General features: G+C 36.5%; 1 pseudogene; it reads right to left on the bottom strand.

Annotated features, from left to right (window-relative positions):
* The window catches only part of LOC115746949, a 31995-nt pseudogene extending 6561 nt beyond the window's left edge, over positions 1-25434 (bottom strand).
* Positions 25435-25735: the final 301 nt, after the last annotated feature.

The raw sequence follows: 25735 nt of genomic DNA, 5'->3' as shown, positions 1-25735 counted from the left end.
AATTTCAAGGTGACCTTTTAAACCAAAAATTTCTTTTAAGAATTGATTGTAAATCTGCAAAGGACATTTCGCAAAAGGATATTTTAAATATTGCCTCTAAACAGATTTTTGCACGATGGCAAGCCATCCTATCTGTTTTTGACTTTGACATTGAATTTATACACGGAGATTCAAATTCTCTTCCCGATTTTCTCACCCGTGAATTCTTACAGGGAAAAAATCCTTCACCATGCCCCCCCGAAAAGACAAAGGCAAGGCTCCGGCCCAGCCCGAGACTCAAATAGTTCCAGCCAAACTAACTCCTATTCGAAGGCGGCTTGAGGCAACCAAAGCTTCGGACAAATCCTTGACCCAACAGCCTCAACCAAAATTAACCCAGGAACAGGTCAATCTTCTTCGACCAAACTTCTCGGACCATCGGACTCAAAATCTGTCTTTCTACCTTATGACAAGCTGGCCATGATACCGCCAGAACTTTTGACAGCAATGGGTTACGAAATTTTGACTACGTAAGAGGTACAGTCCCCTTCCCCTCTAAAACCAAAAAATATTTTGAATGAGGTGGTCATTCCGGCATCGCCAGCCCCTCGAAAAAATGTCAAGACTAAATCCAAATGGTTTCCCAGACATTTAGAGAAAATTATGACAGTTGAAAAAGGTTTCTATCACAAAGACCCTTTTGTTTTTGCAAGAAAAATGTTTGGTGAAAACCAATATTTTACTCCTCATGACAATCTAAAGACAGTTGAATTTTATGAAAGGATTTTGACTCGGGCTGAGTCAAGAAAATTTAGACATTTTGCTGATAATAAAAATCCCGACATTGTAAATTATTCAACTGCAAAAATTACAAGGGTCATTCACCCTTCTGACCGAGACATTTCTCCCCGAGCTCCCATCAAATTCAACACCAAGCTTACCGAAATAATTTCTCACGGACCCACTTTCACATATTTTGACTATCAACAAGCTTGGTGGAATGCCTTTTTCAGACAAAATCTCAATGGAACACATACTTGGTTGTTCTACTTTGAAGACAATTTTGACATTTCAAACCTACCATACTGGTTCATACGGTGGTGGGATCATTTTGGACCATTTACTGACATACTTCCCCAAAACGTTTTTGAGTCCTACCGAATTTTCAAATCATCCTATACACCAACTCCAGTAGAAAAGACATATCCAGCTTTTCTACTTTTCTCAACCACCTTTCGTATCTCCCGGGTACTTGCCTGGGACTTTGAATACCAAGTAGGCACTCCCGGATCTACTTTTGTGATTTTATCCAGAAGGTTTAAGGTAAAATGGTGGGATGGCTTTACCTTCTAGGACAAATGTTCCATAGACAGTGTGCAAAAATGGATCCAATCACGACAGGTTAAATCCAGCACGCCCGTCTCAAAGACGACTTTTTTGCATGACCGATCGATAGCTGTCTCCAAACTAGCGGGAGCATCTACCGAAGACGATTTCTGGAAGATGATGAAACAAGCGGTTGAAGACTATGAGGACACCAGGAATTCCCAAGCGGGTTCACACCATAGTGGAAACACTAATGAAGACGACTGTTATGGAATACTACCCGGTATCGGTATCAATCAGGCAGACGTTGCGGACGAGGAAGAAGATATCGAAGACTTGGCATCAGATACTTAAATACCGTATAATGTACGATGTGTACTGTAGACTTTCACTGCATAATGTACACCGTAGCGGCTTTTTAATTTTAAACCGTAGCACTATAGCTACAGTGAAATTTCTCTTTAAATAGACGAATAGAAGATGTTGGAGGCGGGACGTCTCCTCCCTCATTCGGGAACTCTTCTGAAGATTCTCCCTCACACCTTGAGAGTTCAGATTCCTTCCATCCCTTCTAACCCTTTGGACGACCATCCTTCCTAGCCGACCCTAGTAAGGAGCTAACCCCTTTACCTTGAAGACTCCCTCTCTTACTTCCTGGAGATTTTCCAAGAAGTACCCGGATCTTTCCCCGATCTGTTTTGATTTTATATCTTTTCTTCTCGGATCTACTCCGGATCTTTCTGTTTTTGGAGTTTTTAAGCACGGATCTACGGATCTTTCTTTGTAATCTTTTGACTTCGTGTTATACATTGTGAAGTTTTCTCATTTCCAGCTTCACACCCACAGATTGCGGTAGGCTCTGCCTCCTACTTGTGGCGTTTCAAGCTTTGCCTTTTATATCCTGCAGTTTATTTTCTGCATTTTGATTTTTGTACTTTATATTGCTATACCCCGGATCGGAAGGCTGTGCCTCCTACTTGGTGGTTTTACTTATGATTATCCGACTCGTTATAATATTACCGACAAGTATCGACATTTTGATAACTATAATCTGTAATCTTTGTGAACTTTTTAATATTTATAACGAATACAGCCCTTCGTTTAGACGGTTCCATAAACAAAGACGTTTGTAAACCTCAGAATAGGTAGTGTCGTGCGTTTCTTTTATTCCGACCAATCATTTCAAACTCACTTTCCATATTTTGTTTTCTTCTACATATTTTCATCATTCTCCTCATCAATCATTTCTACACACTTTCCATATCTTGTTTTCTTTTGCATACTTTCATCATTCTCCTCATCAATCATTTCTGCACACTTTTCATATCTTGTTTTCTTATGCAAGAGTCTATCGATCTCAGTTTCCCTATGGAGGTCATTGTAAAATATATGAAGAAAATATACAGAAAATTATGGAATACATTCTTCCTCGAAATCTCTTTGTGTTAACAAGCCGTGGGTCTTTCTATTCTCGTCTCTAGTCTCGAAGTAGTGCGCCGGGAGGTACGTCGGAGCTGCGGAGGTGCCGATGCAAACATTTGCCAACCGTGCATTCCTTAGAGGATTTGCTCTTGCCTGTCCCCCATCGATTATAAGAAACTCAAAAGGGACATGAGGGAATCCAAATTAAACCGACAGTATAAGGATCGGTATCTATCTAGAGTCGGAGAAATCATGGTTATGCGGACAAGTTCGGGTTCTTACGTCGTTGGTAGAGAAGATGACCGGTAGGAGGCGCATGATGTCAAAAGTCGGGACAACGACGTTCGTCAAGGTTTGACTGAGAGCGGTGTCTCCGAGCAAGCGATTGACTAAGGATCGCAACTTCTTCCCGTCATACTTTGGCCCCATGGTTGCGCCTAACCCGCTTCTTATCGAACTTATAATGGAATTGCGACTGTTTAAAAGTTAAATAAGACACGTTAGAAACTTGCTTGAGACCAGGATATAGTGAATAATAATATCAAATGTGAGTCCAGTTCATTAAACAAATCAATCCAATGAAAGGGATACCGACATTAATATCTAGGCTTCGTTTCTTTCGCAGAAAATATTTTTCTCATTTTCCAGCATTTGGACCGCTTAAGAAAATGAGCCAATCGAAAATGTCTTCCTAGTCAATTGATAATGTTTTCATACCAAAGCTTAAGTTTAGGAAAATGATTTCAACTTAAGAAAATCAAAAATCATTTTTTGTGCTTGGACTAGAAACTCTACGCTTGGGTACAAGAACCATAACGCTTGTTCTCGGATCCTTGGCAGCAAGGCTAGCCAATGCCTAGGCTCGGGACTCAGGTAAACCTAGTCCGGGTCCATCGAGGCCGGTCTCCGGACACCAATGTCTATGCCCGCGACACTAGGCTCGGTAATATTGAGGCTGAGCCTTGGGTCCCGAGTGCTCGTGCCCTTATCCAATGAGGCCAAAATTTTAAAATTTTAATTTGTTAATATTCAATCTTTAATTTTAATTTGAGTTAATATAATGAAAAATCTCAAATAGTACATCTATGAAGAATTTACCCAAAATAATTTTTTTGATCATAAAAAACTTCAAACCGACATACCCGTAACAAATTACCTAAAACTAGCTTTTGACCACAATAAACCCCAAATTTGTACATTTGTGACAAATTTACCCAAAACCATTTTTCTAACCACCAAAATCCACAAATTGACATACCCGTGACAAATTACCCCAAACTAATGTTGTTCTTGCCAAAAATTTCAAACTGGTATACTTGTGATAAGTTTATCCTTCGTTATTTTTCGTTAAATTGTGTTAATACCACAAAAAATCACAAATTGATATACTTGTGACAAACAGAGAATAAAAATCTCAAACTATTATACCCGTCAACTACCACGTGTCATCTAACTCAGCAATTTGATAGTAAAATTTAACGAAAACTAACGAAGTATAGATTTGTCACAAGTGTACTAGCTTGGGTTTTTGGTGGTCAAAAAAATTAGTTTGGGATAAATTTGGCACATATTAGTTGAGGATTTTTGGTGATTAAAAAAATAGTTTGGAGTAAATTTGTCACCCGTGCACTAGTTTGAGATTTTTTGTGGTAAAAAAAGTCCAAAAAATAGTTTGGTGTAAATTTTTCAAAGGTGCATCAGTTTGAGATTTTTTTTGTGATATAAACACTTTTAATTTTAATTTTTTTCTCTTTTCTCTTTTCTTTCTTTTTCTTTTTCTTCTTCCTTCTTCTTCCTCTCTCGGCGATCACTCAGCCTTGGTGATGGCCAGTGACTAGCCACAGACACGGGCCGGTGAGCTCGAGGTCGCTAGATCCCGACAAGCCTCGAGCTCTCTCGAAGCCGGCTTGTCAGAGGTTGGGGAGTTTGAGGCTCCCTAGATCCCGGCCGGTGAGTTTGAACCCCATCAGATCCCGACAAACTCAGCCTCGCTAGCCTTAGGAGAGGCTCCACCTTGCTAGATCTAGCGAGCTTGAGCACGGTTGTTGCCATTACCGACCTGTCGCGTTGAAGGAAGAAAAAAATGAAAAAGAAAGAAAAGAAAGGAAAGAAAAAATTAAATTAAATTAAAAAATTATTAAAGAATTAGATTTAAAAAAATTACAAAATTTTTTCACGTTAGCTTTGGCCGTACAACAGCGTGCATATTAGCAATCCTGGCAAAGAAAGTCATTTTCAGAAAATATTGTTAAAAATTTTCACAGTTTTCGCAAAACATACGTGGCCTTAGTAGCAAGTGACTTCACTGGACACGTTTGATTTAACGGAGGCACTATTTGCATATCTTTTTGGCTATGATACATTCCTTTTCTGTTAACTGAACAAATTGCACTTTAACTTTGTTAAGCATGTACTGATATTTAGTAACAAATTTTTTGGGAAGATTAATCACCAATGAATTGCTACTTTTCTATCTCGGTAATGAATTTATAGTTTTATTCTTTCTTGCTCCTAACTTCAATAGAACAGTTCACTTTTTGTCTTTGAAATAAAAAAAATAAAATAAAAAACAAAATTCAGGATGGTAGCTCATTTGTTCCTTCCAATCTTAAGACCATAAAGACTAAACAAGATTAAAAAGGGGGGAAAGGGGAAGATCAAGACTAAACTTTTTTTTATTGTTCAATATGGAATAAAGTTATTAATATTGCTCGAAAACCATGAGTTCTGAACTTTTTCTATGAATAAGCAGTTTAAATGCAAAGATACTATAACAAGCTAGATTTTGATTCTCATCAAAATTATGTAAAGTTTAGATAAAAGAACAAATTGACGATTTTCTAACGACTCAAATTTAATGACGTTATATTTTAAACATCTGAATGAATTCATCATCTCGAAAGCAAATATATTTTTCGACTTTGAAACATAGATTTGGTTGGAATTAAGACATCTTTTATTTTGACTAATTCAAGAGAACACCGGTGATGATTCACAAGAATGCTGTAGATAACTAATTTGTTTTTGGAAATTTAGAACAAATATGCTATGTCAAGGAGAGAGATGACAAGCTTAATTTTACTGAGAGGAAGGATACTAGTAAGTATTAGAATTGAATCGAAATGTTGTAATATAGTAAGGTTGTTGATTACATATGAAAATTTCCTTATGTCATATAACACCGACAATTATGAATTGAGATGTTTAAAAAGAATTTTATTATTGAGGGAAGGATACTCTCTCCCCATTAAGTATGACCTTAAAAAGAATGATCACATTTGAAATTTCCTTATGTCATATAACGCGGACAATTATGAATTTTCTACTTATTATCGAGGCTCAATATCTTACATTATTGACATATATTCTCTTCATAGGCAATAGTATACGATATAACGATTAACTTACAGTAAAATAAATATTCCAATTTTATTCAAGTAAAAAATACATGCCAGTGCAACGCATGAATGTAATACTAATTTGTCCCGGTTACAGGCATTTGAAGGGACTTCTCCATCGCCCTTTGCTCCTTAGATTATTCCTTGAATGTTCAAGCGACTTGAAGATTATATTTAAGAAACGAAGAAAAGGAGTTAACATTACTTACTTTTTCTGGGGAAATATTTCAGGACAATGCTCTAAGTAAAATTTAGTAATGTTACAGGCAGCAAACATCGGACGATGATCCTTATTGGGTGCTGTTATCATAGCCGCCACCAATCCACCCGTGCTTGTCCCTGCAATTATGTCGAAGTAGTCTGCAATTCTCGAATTTGGTCCATCCAGTTCCTGTAAATTCCGGCAACTTTAAACTAGCAATTTGATCAACATTAAAAAGAAAGACTGTCCATATATATATGTATTACCATAAGGAGACTAGGATCGATAAACCAGAGCATAAAATAGAAATTATGACTGAAGATTACTCAAAAGGATGGAAATGGATATCATAAAGGATGTCAATTGGAATATCCAAATTAAACCACTCACCAAATTCACAAATAAAAGAAACTAAAGAATGTATACAAAATAACAAAAGGAGAATGATGAAAGTACGTAGACAGATAGTAAATATAAAAAGAAACAGAAGATTATGCATATGAATGCAAGATCCAACTTGATTTTGGTCAGGATATTAAGAACAAATCTCACCGAACTTAATCAAAGTGAGGGGCGGGCTCCCAATGGACTCCGCACTCTGTTCACTTAATGTCCAGATCAATTTAAATCATAAATATATTACCACCAGCAGGAGGCACGGCCTTCCGATTCTGGGGTTTTGTCGTGATTATAGTAATTTAAAGTACAAGAATTTAAAATGTAGAAAGTAAACTGCAGAATATAGAAGACATAGCTTGTAACTCCACAAGTAGGAGGCAGAGCCTTCTGCGATCCGTGGGTATTAAGCTAGAAATATGAAAACTTCACAATATTATTCATAAAATTGAAAGTTTACAACAAAAGATCCGTAGATCCGTGCATAAAAACTCCAAAAACAGAAAGATCCGGAGTAGATCGGAGTAGAAGAAGAGAAAATTAGAAGAGATTAGGGAAGATATGGGTAGAAATGGGTACTCACTGGAAATCTTCCAGGAAGTATAGAAAAGGCTTCTTCAAAATGGGTAGAAAGATAGAAAGGATAAACATATCTCTCCGAGAATTGCTTGTGAGGAGCTATAGAAAGGGGCGAGAAGATCCGGAGAAAGTCACGAGAGGGAACGAGAGGACCGAGCTCTGTGTTTTTCTCTCCGGGTTCCGAATGTTCTGCCGAGTAATGTTCAGCATTCGGATATTTAAAAACAAAATTCTACTGTAGCTATAGTTTAATGCTACAGTGTACGATTAAAATTAAAAAGCCACTACAGTGTATAGTGCTACGGTGAAGTTGCTACAGTGTACACGGTATCAAAATACATCAAAAGTCAATTAGACGCCAAGTCTTCAACATCTTCCGCTTCAGCGACGTCTGCCCATTTTATACCATGAAGAATTCAGTAGCGGTCATCTTCATTTGTGTTTCCACTATGATGAGATTCTGCCTGTGAATTCCTGGTATCTTCATAATCTTCGACAGCCTTTTTCATCATTTGTCAGAAATCTTCTTCTGTAGAAGCTCCCGCCAATCTTGATACAGCTATCAAATGATCATGTAAAAATGATGTATTTGGAGCAGGTGTCCTGGATTTAACCTGTCTTGATTGAATCCAATTTTGTACACTTGCTATTGAACAGTTTTCCCAAAAATTAAAACCATCCCACCACTTAGTTTTGAATCATCTGGAAAGGATCACAACCGTGGAGCCAGGTACTCTTGCACGATACTCAAAATCCTAGGCTGAAACCCATGAGATATGGAATGTGGCCGAGACCATTAGAAAGGCCGGATACACATTTTCGGTAGGTGTAGGTATGTAAGATGATTTAAAAATACAGTAGGATTCAAAAATTGTTTGGGGAAGTATGTCCGTAAGAGGGCTAAAATGGTCCCACCAACGTATAAACCAGTATGGTAAGGTAGTAATGTCAAAATTTTCTTCAAAATAGAACAACCAAGTATGGGTTCTATTAGGGTTTTGTCTCAAGAAAGTATTCCACCAGGCCTGTTCATAGTCAAAATATGTAAAAGAGGGTCTTGTAGAAAGAATTTCAGTTAACCGAGTATTGAATTTGACTGGCGCTTTAGGAGAAATATCCCATTCTGAAGGGTGAATGACCCTCATAATTTTTGTAGTGGAATAGTTAATGATATCCGGATTCCGGTTATCAACAAAATGTCTAAATTTTATAGATTCAGTTTGTGTCAAAATTCTTTCATAATATTCAATTGTTTTTAAAGCATCATGTGGAGTAAAAAGCTGATCTTCTCCAAACATGTTATCAGCAAAATGTCTAAATTTTATAGATTCAGTTTGTGCCAAAATTCTTTCATAATATTCAATTGTTTTTAAAGCATCATGTGGAGTAAAAAGCTGATCTTCTCCAAACATGTTTGTTGCAAAAATATGGGGGTCGTTGTGATGGAAACCCTTTTCAACTGTAAAATTTTTTGCCAAGTGTTTTGGAAAAAACTTGGATTTGTTTTTGAAAGTTTTTTGAGGAATCGGCGAAGCCGGAAGAACCATCTCACTCAAAAGATTTTTGGGTTTTAAAGGAGAGGGAGACTGTACCTCTTCGGGAGTCACAATTTCACAACCCATGGACTTCAAAATTTCTGGCGGTATCATGGCAAATTTCTCAAAAGGTATAACGGCTGAGGAAGAATCCCCCGAGCTGGGAGTTTTCAGAAGTTTGGTCAAAGAGGATTGTCTTGGACTAGAGGGCATTTTTGGTTGAGGCTGGGTCAAAATTTTCTCTGAAGACCGGGTGGCCTCAAGCCGGCTTCGGATTGGAGTGAGTTTGGCCGGAATTATTTGGGTAGACGGTTGGGCGGCTTTGGCCTTCCCTTTGTCTTTTCTTGGAGGCATGGTGGAGGATTTTTTCCCTATAAAAATTCTCGTGTGAGAAAATCAGGAAGGGAATTTAAATCACCATGTATAAAATCTATATCAAAATCAAAGACAAAAAGGATAGCTTGCCATCGTGTAAAAATCTGTTTTGAAGCAATGTTCAATATATCTTTCTGCAAAATGTCTTTTGCAGATTTGCAATCAATTCTTGTTGACACCTAAATTTTGACTTTTCTTTTTAATCATTTATTTTGCATAAAAATCAGGAATTAAACTTTAGTTCCCACAAAAAATAATTAACTTAGTTTTCATATTTATTTTAGCATACATCGCATTCACATTTTCATTGGTCTAGTGATGGATAGACTTAATTCAAGGTTTTGAACTTAATTGAATTATCTGAATTGAGCTTGTGGCGAAATTTTTAAGGAATATGGATTGATTTGAATTTGATTAGGTCTGATTAAGTCCTTCGGAGTTTAATTAAAAAAGGTCTTCTGATTCGGGGTCTATTTCATAAAGTGTCATAAGTTAGAGCCCCTAACATGACCTAATTTTTTCTATATAAGCATGCTTATGCTTCACAAACTAGGGGGGGCCACAAAAATCACACACGGCAGAAAAGAGAGAACTTCTCTCTCTTAGATTCACGTTGAAGGCCACACAATCACAATATACGGCCATTAGAGAGAGAGGAGAGGACGCTCAACAAAATAGGAAGAGGAAGAGGAAAAGCTCCATTCTCCACCCTCTCGGTCAACCTCTCTTGAAGGTCCTCCTGGCGATTTCGCTTGACGTGTTTCAACTTTGGAGCTACTGTGGTTTCTAGCTGTGCTCAAGCTGTCCAGCAACACTAGTCAACAGTGGACAAATTTCGACACAGTTCACGTACAAAAAACGGAGGGAGAAGGAGAGAAATCTGGAGAGCAATTCGATTCTAGAGGCCAAGACATTCAGAATTTTCAGAGACATAGCAGAGAGAGAGGGGATGCCATTCATAGGCGGCCATACGAGAGGGGCTTCCATTCATTGATAGGAGAATCTCAACGACACACCGATATTTGGGGATCTTCATCTTTTCTTTACCAATATTAAATTACCCACATGAACACTAACTACTTCCTGCTATTTCTCATCTTTTCATGTACTTTTATATGCAGGTGAATTAGGGAGTTTTACAAGGGTTCTGCAGAGGATTAAAACCCCAAACGGTGGTCAAGCGAAAGTAAAAAAGGGGGTGGCTATCGTCATGTGTTTTGTCCCAATTTGCATTGAATTGCTATCTAGCTAATTATCACTTGCAGTGAAATTTATTTTGGCAACACCTCAATACCAATTTCACCGAGCCATGCTAACCAAACGATGGCCTTAATATCATGTGAGTCATGTTCCTACGTCCTCTATCTTGTAGGTTCATCGACCAATATAGTTGAGGATTCCCAACGTGAGCCATCGAGAGCATCTGCAGTGGTGTCCGAGATCCTGACCTTGATCCGTAAGCTTGGTCCTGTTCGAATCAGGAAAGCAATGTGCAAGATAAGCTTAAAAATTTCTGATCTTTGATTGATTGAGTCTTTTAGATGTCTTGCCTATTTTGGATGATTTGATATCTATCGCAAGATATAAACTTTTGATCAGAAAATTAAAACCTTTTGTGTATATCTTTCTGAATATAAAATACCTAAATCTAAAGTAGGAAAAAATCTTTTTCCTAATAGGCAACGTCTACGTTAAGTTGGACAACCTTACCCGTTGCCATTCGGGTATGACCCTCCAATTTAGTAGATGGGAAGTTAGTTGATTTGATCTATTGCTATTTAGATCTGATTTGCTATCTTCATAAGCCGATTTTAGATTTTGGGTATTTTAATTTTCGAAAAAGGACGAAGATGGATATCCGTGATTTCTTATTCTTGATTGTTCTCTTATTGTGGATAGAGATCTTCTTTGGCGTCGAATGATATCTTATTTTTGATTGAATCCCATGAATATTAAAATTCCTTAAAAGATTTAGTAAGATATGGTTTTCTTAGAAAGCCCTATCTAATAATTCTTTTTAGGAAGATAAGGATTCTTAGAAGCCTTATCTTATTTGACAATGTGGGATAAAATTGAATAGGGAAATCCTTCATGCGTATCTTGTTTTGGCCGAAAATTCAGAGGAAAAGAAGCCAAAAGATCAGCTCATGTTATCTTGTGTGATTCCATGCATATTTTGAATATCTCACTTCATCATCATGCATATTTTCGAATTTTATATCTGCATATCTTGCATATTCACTTCATATTTTGCGTATCATATCTTCAAGTATCACCACATCTCATCTACCATATTTTTGGAAAATCACATACATGTATGCTCTAATTTTTCGCATAAATGGTCACGCCTTGTTTCGCTTATCGGATGTTGCTTTGCATGTCATATATCATTCACGCGCATATTTCGAGTATCACTTGTATCATGTGCCATATTTTCAAAAATCGCGTTATCATGCATCATATATTTTCGAAAATCATGCATCGCATATTTTTACGTGTTATGTCATCTGTCACGATATGCTATCCCTTTTGGAAATCATGTTTAGTCTTCATGCATTTAAAGCTAATGAACTAGATTCTTGCACATTTGGTTTGTTCGCTTCTATGCTTCCTTGTGTATTATCCATGTCATCGATGATTTTTGCTTGATGTAAACTGCCATTGCATATAGTTAGAATACATCATTTTGCATGCATTAATTTGATTAGTTAATTTTTGCATATAAGGTAACTTGACTCTAAATTCGTTTGTTTTGCATATCATCTCGTCATTTAGATATTTTCATGTCATTGCATCCATGTCATTCATGCATTGCATCTAAAAGGCGAAAATCTTAAAAAAACTCCATCCTCTGAACTTTGAACGATTCAATCTAAGTTGCCAAATTTAGGACTTTCATGAAATTAAGGTACCGAAAGGGCATTAGCTTTAATTAGTTAATGTAATCAAGTCCCCGAATCCACAATCTCTGGTTCGTAGAAATAAGAATAGTCCTCTCACTATTTTTATTTAGATTTCTAACCAACCTACCAAAAATGGTTAGTGGCGACTCCAAAGTTAAAATCATTTGAATTAACCAATGTTGCGATTTGGTAGGGCTTGAGAGAATCCGTATTGGGTTAGTTGAATAATTAACCTGATAATCCATTAGCCTAAAAATTTATTTTTTAGGTCGCGACAATTCTTAATAGAAATTTCTTATTCAAAAGATCACTTTGAAACTTAGAAATAGAAAGAACAATCGCAAGAGTTTCCTTTTTAATAGTGGAATAATTCTTCCGGGTATCATTCCAATGTTTAGAAATAAATTGAACAACTTGTTCTTTTCCAAGGTCATTCTTTTGTTTCAAAATACCTCCATAACCTATGTCAGAGGCGTTAGTTTCCACAATTTTAAAAGCAGAAGGATCTATAAGATGTAAACATGGAATCTCTTTTACGAGTGTTTTAATCTTGCGAACCGTGTCAGAATGCAAAATAGTCCAGGGAATTGGATTTTTCTTTAACCTTTGGTGTAAAGGTTTATAGATAATATTGATATTAGGAATAAAATCAATAACATAATTTAAACTTCCAAGAAATCTTTGCAATTGAGTCTTGTCTTTCGGTTTGTCAGGGGATTTATCCACAAACCGAATAGATCGCTCAATAGGTACGATAGTACTGTGCTGAATATAATGCCCAAGAAATCTAATTCTTGTCCGGAACATCAAAATTTTGGTTGGAGACAAGGCCAAACCATTTTGTTTAGTAACTTTTAAAAATTGATTAACATGTTTAAAATGAGAATCAATATTAGAAGAGAATACCAAAACATCATCAATGTAAACAATGATCTAATTAGAATAAGGATTAAAAATATCATTCATAATTCTCTGAAATTCAGAAGGTGCGTTTTTTTAAACCAAAGGGCATAACGTTCCATGCAAATTGATCAAAAGGGATAGTGAATGTCGTATTATAGCGGTCCTTTTCAGAAATTTGAATTTGCCAAAAACCAGATTTCATATCAAACTTAGAAAAACTCTTAGAATGGCACAATCTATTCAAAAGATCCTTTTTGTTAGGGATCGGATAACGAATCCATTTTAAAGCAGAATTTAAAGGTTTATAATTCACAACTAATCCGGGGACTCCTCTTTCCAATTAAACCTTTTTGTAAAAGATCTTCAATTTCCAGGGAGATTTGCTTTTGCGAATTAAACCTTTTTGTAAAAGATCTTCAATTTCCTTTTTGCATAAATTCAAAAGTTCAGAATTCATTTGCGAAGGTCTTGCCTTTGTAGGAATATTTTTATCAGAAAAATCTAGTTCATACGGTAAGTCAACAATATGTCTCTTCCTATTCCAAAAGGCGTTAGGAAGAGTAGAACAGACTTCAATCTTCAATTTGTTTTCTAAAAGAAGAATTTTCTTTTGTATATCGGGATGAGCCAACCTTTGTTCAATCCTTATATACTTCAGTTCTTCTTTTAAAAATAAAAGATGAGATTCTTTATCTCGAATGAGACAATTAATCTCTTTAATGGACTGTTCTCGCAAAATATTCAAATTCCTTGTCCGAGGTTTAGAAATAAAGTGGAAAAAAAATTTATTTCCCAAAATGTTTGTCTCAATTCCTTCCCGAGTAACCATAAAAGGTTGAATTAAAGTTATGAAAGGAGTTTCGAGAGTAACATTTTGTTTTAAATCTTTAGCTAGCAAAAAGGATGTCTTTAAAGAAATGTTATCTTTAATGACCAAAACTTCTGGGAGTTTGTAACGAATGTTTAAACGGCTACCCGAAGCAATTTTCAAGGCTTCAGTAGTTTTATCAAAATATTTTGTGGAAATTAAACCTTCTTGAATGCAGTTTAAATCTACACCAGTATGAAAAAGGGCCGTTGTATTTAAAACAAAATCATTGTTTTTAATAGAAATGTTTATTATCCATTTCTTTGAAGTAACTTCATAAAGCATGTGAAGAAAAGATGAAGGATCCGATTCCTTCGTATCCTTAGTTTATGTTTCTTTTCTTTTTAAAATTTGTCTTTTGAATTCCAAAAATTCTTGATGCTGCTCAATTTGATTGATTTTGAGAAAACGAATTTCCTTTTTTAATTCATTAATCTCAAACTGCAGATCATTAGAATTTGTTGGTTGGGAAAATTGCTTTTTTCCTCTATTCAAAATATCTGTCAGATTATAAGGATTCTCAAAAGGTTTGGAAGTAGAAATTTTGTATTTTGAAAACGATTCATGGCTATCTTAGAATCAGAAAGGTTTTCAATTTTATCTAAAATTTCTTCTTCATCCTTAGTCAAAACACAAACTTCCTTGGATTCCTTTTCGGGATCCTCGGGTTCTTGTTCAGAATCAAAAGGACTTTCTAAATCATTGATTTGGTGACCATCGTCTTCTTCCTCTTGTTCAAAGAAATCAGAAGTCTCACTCTTAGAATCAATCATGAGCTAATTTAACTAGTCAAGGGTTTCCTCGTCCAATTTAAGCTCATTAATCTTTTTAAAGACTTTACAAAATTTGCAGGTATGACCTTTTCGTCCACAATTGTAGCAAGTAAAGTTAGAGAAATCTTTTTTCACAACTTGTTGTTTGGAATCAAAATTTTTCTTTTTAGAAAATTTATTTGATTTTTTTACAAAATTTTTCTTTTTCTTCTATTCCATCTTTTCAGGAGGGCAAGTTCCTTTGCACTTTGATTTGGATTTAGAAGTGGAAGAAAATGAATAAGATGGATCATATTGACGGAAAAAATCTCCCAATCCCTTGTTTCCAAGAGATTTCTCTTTTTTAAGCTATTTTTGCAGCTTAATATTATTGCACATCTCAGATCCGGTTTTAAAAACATAAGAAACGAGTTCGCCATAAGAAAGATTATTAAAAGTATTTCTTCGCCAAATTGCTCTCGGATTCGTTTTCAGACTTGATTTCCTATGAGAATCGGGAGACCGGTGAGAAATTTCTCTTTCCAAAAAGGTTGATTACAATCTGGTCGGAGCAAAATGCGTTGAAAGAAAACATCTTTTTACTCGCGAAATTCACCTAGGTATCGACATTTTAAATTAGAAAGAAGATCCTAGTTATGATCACAAATGATAGAAGGATCATCGATAAAATGTTGAGAAATTGAATATATTAAAGTAGAAACAACATCTTGGACTCTTTGTCCTTCATCATAAAAAACAGTTTGATCGTTTTCATCGATTTTGACCGCATTCAAAATTTGGTTTCGTTGGTTGTCTGTGAGATAATTATCCCACCAACCTTTCAAAGTTCCGGAAAAACCAGCGATAATCATAAAAGCAATTTGTTGATCGGTGGTATCGGGAATGGTTTTGTAGGTTGTTGCTAACATAACTATCTGACTCAAAACTTGAATTAAATTTACTTCAGAAACACCATCAATGTTCCATTCATAAATTGCATCGGAAAAATATTTATTCTGAATCCCAATCGAGGATTCTTCCTTGACGAGATCCGGAGGAGTGGCGCGTGAATAGTAAAGTTTTTGTGGTTCCTTCCAAGATATCCTGCTGATTTGAGGAGTATCTTCGGAATCAAGATTAGAAATTTTTGGAGTATCAAAAATTTCAAAAATTTGATCAGAATCTAAAATTGCAATTTCCTTTGGAGTAGAAATTGTTAAAGGTTTTTCAACCACCGGTGTTGTCAAAACAGGTTGTTGAGAAGGAAAGTCCACAGACTTTTGCTTTCTTTCCTTTTCTCTTAAAAAGAAATTCCTTTTTTGCTGAAGAGCTTCATAAAATTCTTTACTGAATTTCTTCAGCATGTCAAAATTCTTAAAAAGTGGTTGAAGAAGAAGGAGTAGAAATTGGCTGGATAGGAGTGGAGTATGAAGAGGTCGTCGAACCGATAGTCGTTTCGATCCTATTTAACCTTTTGCCTGTCGTGTAAATATGTTGGTTTGCAAAATTGTTTTGCTCAATAATTTTTTTGAATTCCTTTTCTACTTTAAAGTCGTCACTGGTTTCAAGAGAGGGTTTCTTAAAAGGTGCAGCAGGAATTATCCGAGTGCGAAAATCAATATTAATTTTTCTTAAAGGAGGATGGACGGATTCGATGTCATTACCATCATCCGGTTTCCATTTAAAAGCTTTGTTTAAATTAAAAATTTCCCTTTGTTCTAGAAAATGATTCTCAAACCAATCAAAGAAGAACATATGTTCTCCCAGTTAACCTAGAAATTCATAATATTGGTCTTTGATCCATTTGGTTTGTCCTTTAAAATTGGTAAAAAACCAGTTTCGATTTCAAGTATTGAATTCAGAATTAAATTCTTTATTTAAAAGAATGCGATCCGGTACAAAATCTTTTTCCAAAATGCAACATTCGCGGTCTTCTTTCATTTGCGACGGAGTGGGTTCATGAGATCCTGGATCCCGTTGCTGATAAATAGGTCTTGCAATCCCCGAGCTCGTGTCGAAACCACTAAGATTTAAATCAGAATTTAAAGGAGGAGCACTTGGAGTTGTATGTCCTTGTGTTTGAGAAATGGAATCACCTTGACCGCTAACCGGAATGGTTATGACAGGAGGTAGATTCGGATGTAGATCTACGGACCTTCGTGAAGAAGAAGCAGAAAAAGAAGGTCTTGAAGAAATATGGGATGAGAAATCAAAAGATCGTCGAGGGAATTGGATGGTTACCCTACCTTCGGGATGTTGAATGATATTGGTTGGACTAACGTATGAACAATAGGACGAGGTATCGGGTTTTCAATTTCCCATTGTTCTGGCAAAATGACATCATTCCAACTAATCGCTTTAGGAACTATACAATTTGATTTTTTGATATCTGTTGTCAAAAGAAGGGTTTCACCCTTAGGGGCCGAGTTTAAAGAGTGAACATCAAAAGCAGAACTCATTGCTTTGTAATGGATTTTATAGATGAGGGAAAACGGAATCAAACTGTCATCTATCGCATAATTATGAGTTTTAATTTGCAAAATGAGTGACTTCAAAATATTTTTATCGCGTAAGGAAACGGAGAAATTTGGATAACAATCAAAATGAATAGGTCCATTACATAGTGAGGTCTCTATAGTTGTGAGTATAGAATCCTCATAACGCAATAGCCTAGAATCACGCAAAACAAGCAAAATAGAAGTATTTAAACCTTCTTTCAAAAATGGTTTAATTCTAATTTGAACCATACCAAAATGAAGGTAATTGTACTTCCGGGCGTGTTTCTTAACAAAATCTTTATTTAAAAGAGGTATTAAAGAATAAGAAGAATTAAGAGGAATGCCGTGTTGCTCGTTAGTAATTACATAATCAGAAGATTTAAAAATCTTACGAAAGGAAGATTGTTCATAAATTTGGTCATAGCGGGCTTTTGAAATTTTCCAGATACGAATTGATTTATTAAAATCTTCAATAGTAATTTCTTCTCTATGCAAAGGTTTTTCAGTCCGAGAAACCTCGGATACGGAGCTCGAAGAAGAAGAATTAGTACGCCTTAAAAGATTCATCTTATATAAATACGGTTAACAATGCTTGATCGGTTCCTTAAGGTACTAGCCCCGCTGACCAACGGACTTACGCTACCTCTGCCGGGACCACAACGGTTAAAGAGAGGTATCCCCTTTCAATCAACCATTCAACCGTGTTTATATATATATATATATATATATATATATATATATATATATAAGTACCCAAGTTGATTCTGTTGGGACTTTGGTTTCAAAGTCCCATAAGAAGTTGAATGAGAAATAAGGGATGGAGAGTCCCATATTGGAAAAAGAGTAGATGGGAGATGAGTTTAAATATTGGAAACTCACAAATGGGTTTGGGCCCCAAGGGACACCCCACTTTTGTGGAAGAGAGAGGACCTACGCAAAGCTAGGTCGACCCACACGCGCGCACCGCCGCCGGCCAGCCGGCTCGGTTCGGGCCTGCACATTCCATTATTTTATTTTCTTTTTATTTTGTTCTACTATTTTTTAAACCAAATGGACACAATTCCAACATACACTATTGAAATTTCTGAATACTTCCTTTGTCCGAATAGATGTGTTTGTTCGGAAATTTTTTCTTTGAACGAACATATTTGTTCGAAAGGAGGTGTTTCGGTTTGTAATCCTTCATAGACGAAACTATATGGTTTCGTGACTTTCGTAACTCTTCGTTCATTTGAAAGAAAACTGTTCGAATTAGTGACTCTTTGTTCTTAACCTCTTCTTTCGTGACTCTTTGCATCGTTGTCTATAAATAAAGCATTAACCGTCGCATTAGAGACGACTGCCATTTTTACTTCATTATTCATTATTTGTGCGATTATTCTACGAAGCACGTTCGAAGGTTTCCTCCGAAGAAGTATCGCTTTAGAGGAAAAACAATCCATTTTATCCCGAGAGATAATTGTCCAAGAACCTTAGGTACCGATTGAGGGGACAAGTTTGTCTTAAGGACACAACGTCATTTTGTTGGGCTCGGATCATTCCTCTACATTCAAATTACTCATTTGCATTTGGTTTCAAGTTTGTTGATCAACGTTATTCTACATATATGAACACTTATAGGCGACAACAATCTTAAGACAAATTTGATTTTCTGTGCTTGGTTCGTATAGTTAATTTTGTTGTACGCATTTTGTTCCGGCAATTATTGGTTAGGTTGAAATCCAATTTCGATACTTGGATCCGGCTTTGGTCCCGTTAAGATTTTGAAAGCCGCCACCTTTCCCCGCACAACCGAGCCATTCTGGGGTTTTAGGTTCCATCGGATGGATTTGGAGAATTATGAAACTATTCCTCGTTCTGTTCATTTGGCAATATTAGTTTAACACATCCGGAAGTAAAGAATTTAGAGTTCATGCTCTAGTGGATATAAGCAATGAGACGCGTAACGATCATTGGGGAACGTTACTATTCATGTCAATTTTGTATGTTTTATTTCGGTGAAATTTTAAAATAATCACACAGCTAGATAGGCCCATCAATACGAGTATTTAGACTAGTCGTCGATCATCGGAGATCGCTTGACGGAGGCTCATGTGCCCCCATGAGCCGGTGGGACGGTGTGCGTGGGCCTCACGTGCCTCCGGGGCGAAACTATGCAACGACAATTGACTTCAACAAGTCAAGTTCAAGAACTTCAAGTGATCATGCATGAAATTCATGTTGAAGGTATGGTCCTAAGTGAATCACTTCAAACGGTTTCTTTCATTGAAAAGTTACCAACGTCTTGAAAGATTTCAAGAATTATCTCAAAGTGTGGGGGCGAGGAATATTATATATAACGGCAAGTCTTGACATATACGTCGAAGACACGATACCATAAGACAACTACTCTCTAGTGAAATTATCACAATTGACAATATGAAGTCAAAAGATAATGTTGCGGATTCATTAACAAAAGGCTTAACTAGAGAGATGGTTGTGAAAACATCAAGGGAAATGGGTTTAAGACCTAAAATATAAGTCGTCATAGCGGAAACCTTACCTAATTGACTGGAGATCCCAAGATTGAGGTTCAAAGGGACAACCAAGTTATGCAGGCGATGTAGGTACTATCAACTCTTAAACATTCTCGTATGAAGACAATGCTAATATATGGAGGTTAAGCGTAAGCTTTTAATGATTCTGAATCTAGTATGCGATATACCACATATTCAGAAATCATCTATGTGAGTGTGAAGTGAGGGCCGCTTCTATGAGAATTGGAAAGACTGAATTCTCTAAAGCACTCATGAAACCATGTGGTGTTCATGGCCAAAACGAATACAACAGTGAGAACCAATTTTGTTCGAGAGATAATTGTGTGTTTTCTATTGTCTAGGCTTACACCAAAGGTCGATGGTTCAAGGACATCAAGTCTACTAATTGACCGAGTAAGTCCGGTAGATCTCACTAGGAAAAGTTCAAAGTCTCAAACTACTTATCCCGATGCAATAATCTCTCATTGAATAATCGCACATTGCATCTCATGCATTTACGAAGAGTCATGATAACTGAATTTCTCATTCATGTGGGGGATTATTGGGACTTTGGTTTCAAAGTCCCATAAGAAGTTGAATGAGAAATGAGGGATGAAGAGTCCCACATTGAAAAAAGAGTAGATGGGAGATGGGTTTAAATATTGGAAACTCACAAATGGATTTAGGCCCCAAGGGGCACCCCACTTTTGTGGAAGGAAGAGGACCTACGCAAAGCTAGGTCGACCCACACACGTGCACGCACCACCGTCGATCGGCCGGTTCGGTTCGGGCCCGCGCTTTCCATTATTTTCTTTTCTTTTTATTTTATTCTATTCTTTTTTAAACCGAGTGGACACAATTCGAACAGATGCTATTGAAATTTCTGAACACTTCCTTCGTCCAAACAGATGTGTTTGTTGGGAAATTTTTTCTTTGAATGAACATGTTTGTTCGAAAGGAGGTGTTTGGGTTCGTAATCCTTCATAGACGAAACCGTATGGTTTCATGACTTTCGTAACTCTTCGTTCATTTGAAAGAGAACTGTTCGAATTAGTGATTCTTTGTTCTTAACCTCTTCTTTTGTGGCTCTTCGCATCGTTGTCTATAAATAAAGCATTGACCGTCGCATTAGAGATGACTACCATTTTTACTTCATTATTCATCATTTGTTCGATTATTCTACGAAGTGCGTTCGAAGGTTTCCTGTGAAGAAGTACCGCTTTAGAGGAAAAATGATCTGTTCTATCCTAGGAGACAATTGTCCAAGAACCTTGGGTACCGATTGACGGGACAAATTTGTCTTAAGGACACAACGTCATTTCGTTGGGCTCGGATTATTCCTCTACATTCAGATTACTCATTTGCATTTGGTTTCGGGTTTGTCGATCAACGTTATTCTACACACTACAAAAAAACGACGTTTTAGCCACGAAAAATTAGCGACGAAAAAAATTCGTTGCTAATTTGTCACGAAAATAACGACGAAAAAGGTATTCGTCACTAATTTGCGATGCAAATAGTGGTGAACAAAAATTCGTCCCTAATTTGCGAGGAAACTCCATTTTCGTCACAAATTTAGCAACGAATACATTTTTCGTCGCTAATTTAGCGACGAAAAAGTGATTTGTTGCTAAATTTCCGACGAAAAAGGATTCATTAGCGACGAAATACATTTTCATCGCTAATTTAGCGACGAATCACTTTTTCATCGCTAAATTTGCCTTGCTAAATTAGCGATGAATGTATTTTTTGTCACTAATTTAGCGACAAAAATGTATTTCGTTGCTAATTTGGCTAAAATTGCCTCGCTAAATCAGCGACAAATGAGTTTTTCGTCACTAATTTAGCAATGAAAATGAATTTCGTTGCTAATATATTTAGCGACGAATCCTATTTTCATGGCTAATTTAGCAACAAATGCATATTTCGTCGCTAATTTGGCAACGAAAATATATTTCGTCGCTAATTTTAGCGATGAATCCTATTTTCATGGCTAATTTAGCAACAAATGTATATTTCGTCATGAAATTTCCCCCACTAAATTAGCGACGAATGTGTCTTTCGTCTCTAATTTAGCGATGAAAATTTATTTCGTTGCTAATTTACCGACAAAAACGATTTCGTCGCTAAAATTGCCTCGCTAAATTAGCGACGAATCCTATTTTCATGGCTAATTTAGCAACAAATGTATATTTCGTCGCGAAATTTCCCCCTCTAAATTAGCGACGAATGTGTTTTTCGTCGCTAATTTAACGATGAAAATGTATTTCGTCGCCAAAATTGCCTCGCTAAATTAGCGACGAATGAGTTTTTCGTCGCTAATTTAGCAACGAAAAGGAATTTCGTCGCTAAATTAGCGACGAATCCTATTTTCGTCTCTATTTAGCTAAAAAAAATTTCGTTGATTTCAATAAGGGTGGGTCCTCTTGCTAGGTTTCTTCATTCACCCTCTCGCTCTCCCCCCTCTCTCTCTCTCACACTCTGTCCATAGCGTAGCAGCGACTCTACAATAACTCTCGAGCTTTTCTTTGACCTGCGTTGAAATGGCGTCTCACGCTCTCCCCAAGCTCTCGCCGTCGACGCCCTTCTCGACACCGGCTCGCGCTCAATGCCCTCACCGATCGAGACTCGCAAACTCGTTGAGATTGCCGTACGCATGGCTCGATGAGAGTGATTTCTCGCTTCGTTCGACGAGTCCCATCTCGCGGTCACCGAAGCCGCACCCAATCATCACCATGGTCGCCTTCAGCCTCCCGACGGCGTGGGTCTAATTCCCCAATCGTCTCAAAAGCATTGCTTTACTCATTTCTTTTTAGGATTTCAACTTCAAAGTTTTTTTTTTCTTGCTTGATTTTGGTTTTTAGTTTTAAAAATGCAATTTTAGGTGACTAAGTTGGTGTTTCAGGAAAAATGCAATTTTCAGTGACTGGGTTGTTGTTTCAAGAGTGTTGTGCTTGATTTTGCAGAAAGCCAGAGAGAGTCTCTTCCACTGAGAATGTTACCAGGTGAGTTCAGCTAGAACATAAGTTGAAAGTTGTGTTTTCCATTGTTGTTTCTTGGTCAGAGTATCGCCAAAATTGTTCTTTGAATGAGCTGCATTTATCGAATTACAACTGGGTATGAAATAATTGCTTACATTCAGCTTTGGAACATGCTGTTTGTGGAGATAGTCGCACATCCATAATAAGTGAATATGAATTTGATGTGCTTCATCTGTTATTGCTTGTTCCTTGTTCTCTCTGGACATTGAGTCTTTTCTGTTTTTGTTGGGGTTGGGAGTAGAATTAGATGATTAATGAATCCTGTTAAGATCTTCCATGAATTAGCTAGTTTTGAGAACATTCTTTATACTTTTATGTACCTTTAAGCTTATGCGAATGTGAATCAGTATGAAGCCTTGACCTGTTGGAAATTGTTTTGACATCTTTCCTTCTGTATTTGATGTCATAGTGTTAACTATTATCGTACTTTGACTTGGCATTCTTCAATTTTGGTTTTCTAGATTACGTGTTGGATGGAAGCTCAGGAGAACCCCTTGTAGGTACTGTAGATTTCGTTTTTCCCCATTAGTGCTCATTTTGACTTTGGAGGTCATATAGTAAAATTCTGTTTGAAATTGTTGTTTTCATTGTGACTAGGTGGATATTATTATGGCAAGATCAAATTCCCTCTAGAGTATTAGTATAAGCCTACTGGGATCACGTAATTTTCTTTCAAACAAAGTCATCTTTTATTTTAATGGAGTTCAATGTATACACCTTCTTGAACTAATACTCAGTAGTTTCCTAATAGATCATGGTCATTCGACAATACCTATTGCTCCTCCCTCTCCAAAACCAAGGGATTAAAATCCTTCACTTTGATAATTGTTCATCTTTTTGTTGTACATTTATATGTAACTTGTGCCCAAGGTTTACATTTGTGGAGAAACAATTCGTTAGCAATAAATGATTAGCTATACAAGGGCTATCGGAAAGGGAATCCAAAAAGGAAAATTAATGAGATAGTTGCAACTGCGGCTACTGCCTTTATTTCTGGCTTCATTTGCTGATTTATCCATATGTACAACAATTCTAATAACGTTTTTTTCTCTCGCAAGGTGTGATTTCCTTAATACAAATTCCAATAACTTCAATGTGAGCATATGGTATAACTCAACCTATAAGAATGATACAGGAAATGCTGTAAGTTGTGATAGTGTACACATATTTTCAAATGGATGCTTCTCTCTTTCTTAGCTTGACAAGTTGCAATTTAACTCGTACTACTGTTTTAGTTAAGGGCTCTTAAGCCCCAACATGGAGAAGTGTGTGTTGGACAGACTGAGCAGGGGAAGCACTTTAGTCAAAGTTAACTCTTGTGATCATTTCTTTTTGTTGACTTATGTTTTGGAACTAAGATATACGATTGTTCATCAGTCTGGTTCCAAGTTTGCTTCCCTTCCTGATGCAACCTTAATAATCTGGTTTTTTTTTTTTTTTTTAACTTTTGTCCATAAATCCTACTATTAGACCCTCCTGTTAGTCCCAATGTCCATTGATATGTCAAACTTCAATTTTTAAGTGTGATTTGGCTCAAAGATATCTCGATTTTCTGTTTTGTGTTTTTTGTGTCTGTCAGTATACATGCCCTTGCTTATTTTCTTTCCATGTTCACCTTTAGATTTATTGACTGGGCACATGAAGTTCTCTTTTCCAGTGAAGATGATGTCATGGCTCGGAGTTGTTTCTTCAGAAGATCTTGTGTTGTCTACTAGAGATTGCGTTGTTGCGGTACTTAAAAATCTATGTTAAATGAATGATAGATGAATGGTATTTTGTTTCTTCAGAAAACTCACTTCCAGTGAATGATAGATGAATGTATTTTGTTTGCATATTATTATAATATTTAGATCTTGCTTTATCAATGTTAAATACAAATTCTAGAAATTAATTTTGTTTTTAATTACATTTAAAATTGAAAATTAAAAGAAATTATTTTATTATACGATCACAAATTATAAAAGTTCGTTGCAAAATTCGTCCCATGCCTGGTTGTCTCAAAATTCATGGCTGAACAAATTTCGTCGCAAAGTTCGTCGCCATATTTATCCCCGAACAATGTTTGTGGCAAAAAATAAAATAAAAATTCGTCGCTAAATTTCCTAATGTTGAATTGGCGCTATTTTCGTCACAATGCAAATTAGCGACAATAAGTTTTCATCGCAAATAGTCGCAACGTTTGTCGCAGATCAGCAATGAAATTAATTGTTCGTCGCAAATCAGCCAGAAATCAACTATTCGTCACTAAATGTATTGACAAAATTAACAATTGATCACTAAATTTAGCGACCAAATTAGCCACGAAATCATTATTTCGCGACAAAACACTGAATTCGTCGCTAAAATTAGCCACGAAATTCTGAGTTCGTTGCTAAATTTAGCGACGCAAATTCAAACTTTTCATCGCCAAATTTTGCGACGCCGAATTAGCCACAAATTTATTTTCGTGGCAAAATTCATAGCAAAAATCATTTAGTGACGAATTTTGCCAAAATTTTCATGGCAAATTCCGTCGGTAAATCCTTGTTTTTTTGTAGTGACATATATGAACACTTATAGGCGACAACAGATTCTATGATACTATGAGATACAACGGCTACAATCTGAAAAGGTATGTGCAATTACCTGAAGCTTGGATTTGAGAAGGTTAGGACCGTGCCGGGAATGATCCCTCTCACGCCGCCTCCATCGATGCTCAGGACCGTCACCATCTTCCCTCTTAAAGATCCACTGCTCGCCATGGAAACGATTGAGAAGAGCTCGGCTTAGGAAGAACTAAACACGTGCAGCAGTTAAGAGATGAGTACAGGTTGATGGGAACCTGTCGGAGTAGTCTTTTATAGCTTGAATGGAGCTGGAATATTGTTGTGCCCTTTTGGAATAACGAGTTCCCTTGTGCCAATTGGCTATTGGGTTTTTTTATTTATTTATTGGTGAGTGCCGTTTCTGTCACGCCTTTGTCGATCCTTCCAAGGGTTTTTTTCTAATTTAATTTTTTTAAAATAAATATTTAGAAAATTATTATTTTTTAAATAATTACTG

This window comes from Rhodamnia argentea, chromosome 11 (assembly GCF_020921035.1).
Source record: "Rhodamnia argentea isolate NSW1041297 chromosome 11, ASM2092103v1, whole genome shotgun sequence".
Classification (NCBI taxonomy): Eukaryota; Viridiplantae; Streptophyta; class Magnoliopsida; order Myrtales; family Myrtaceae; genus Rhodamnia; species Rhodamnia argentea.
This window is presented reverse-complemented; position numbering and strand designations above follow the sequence as displayed.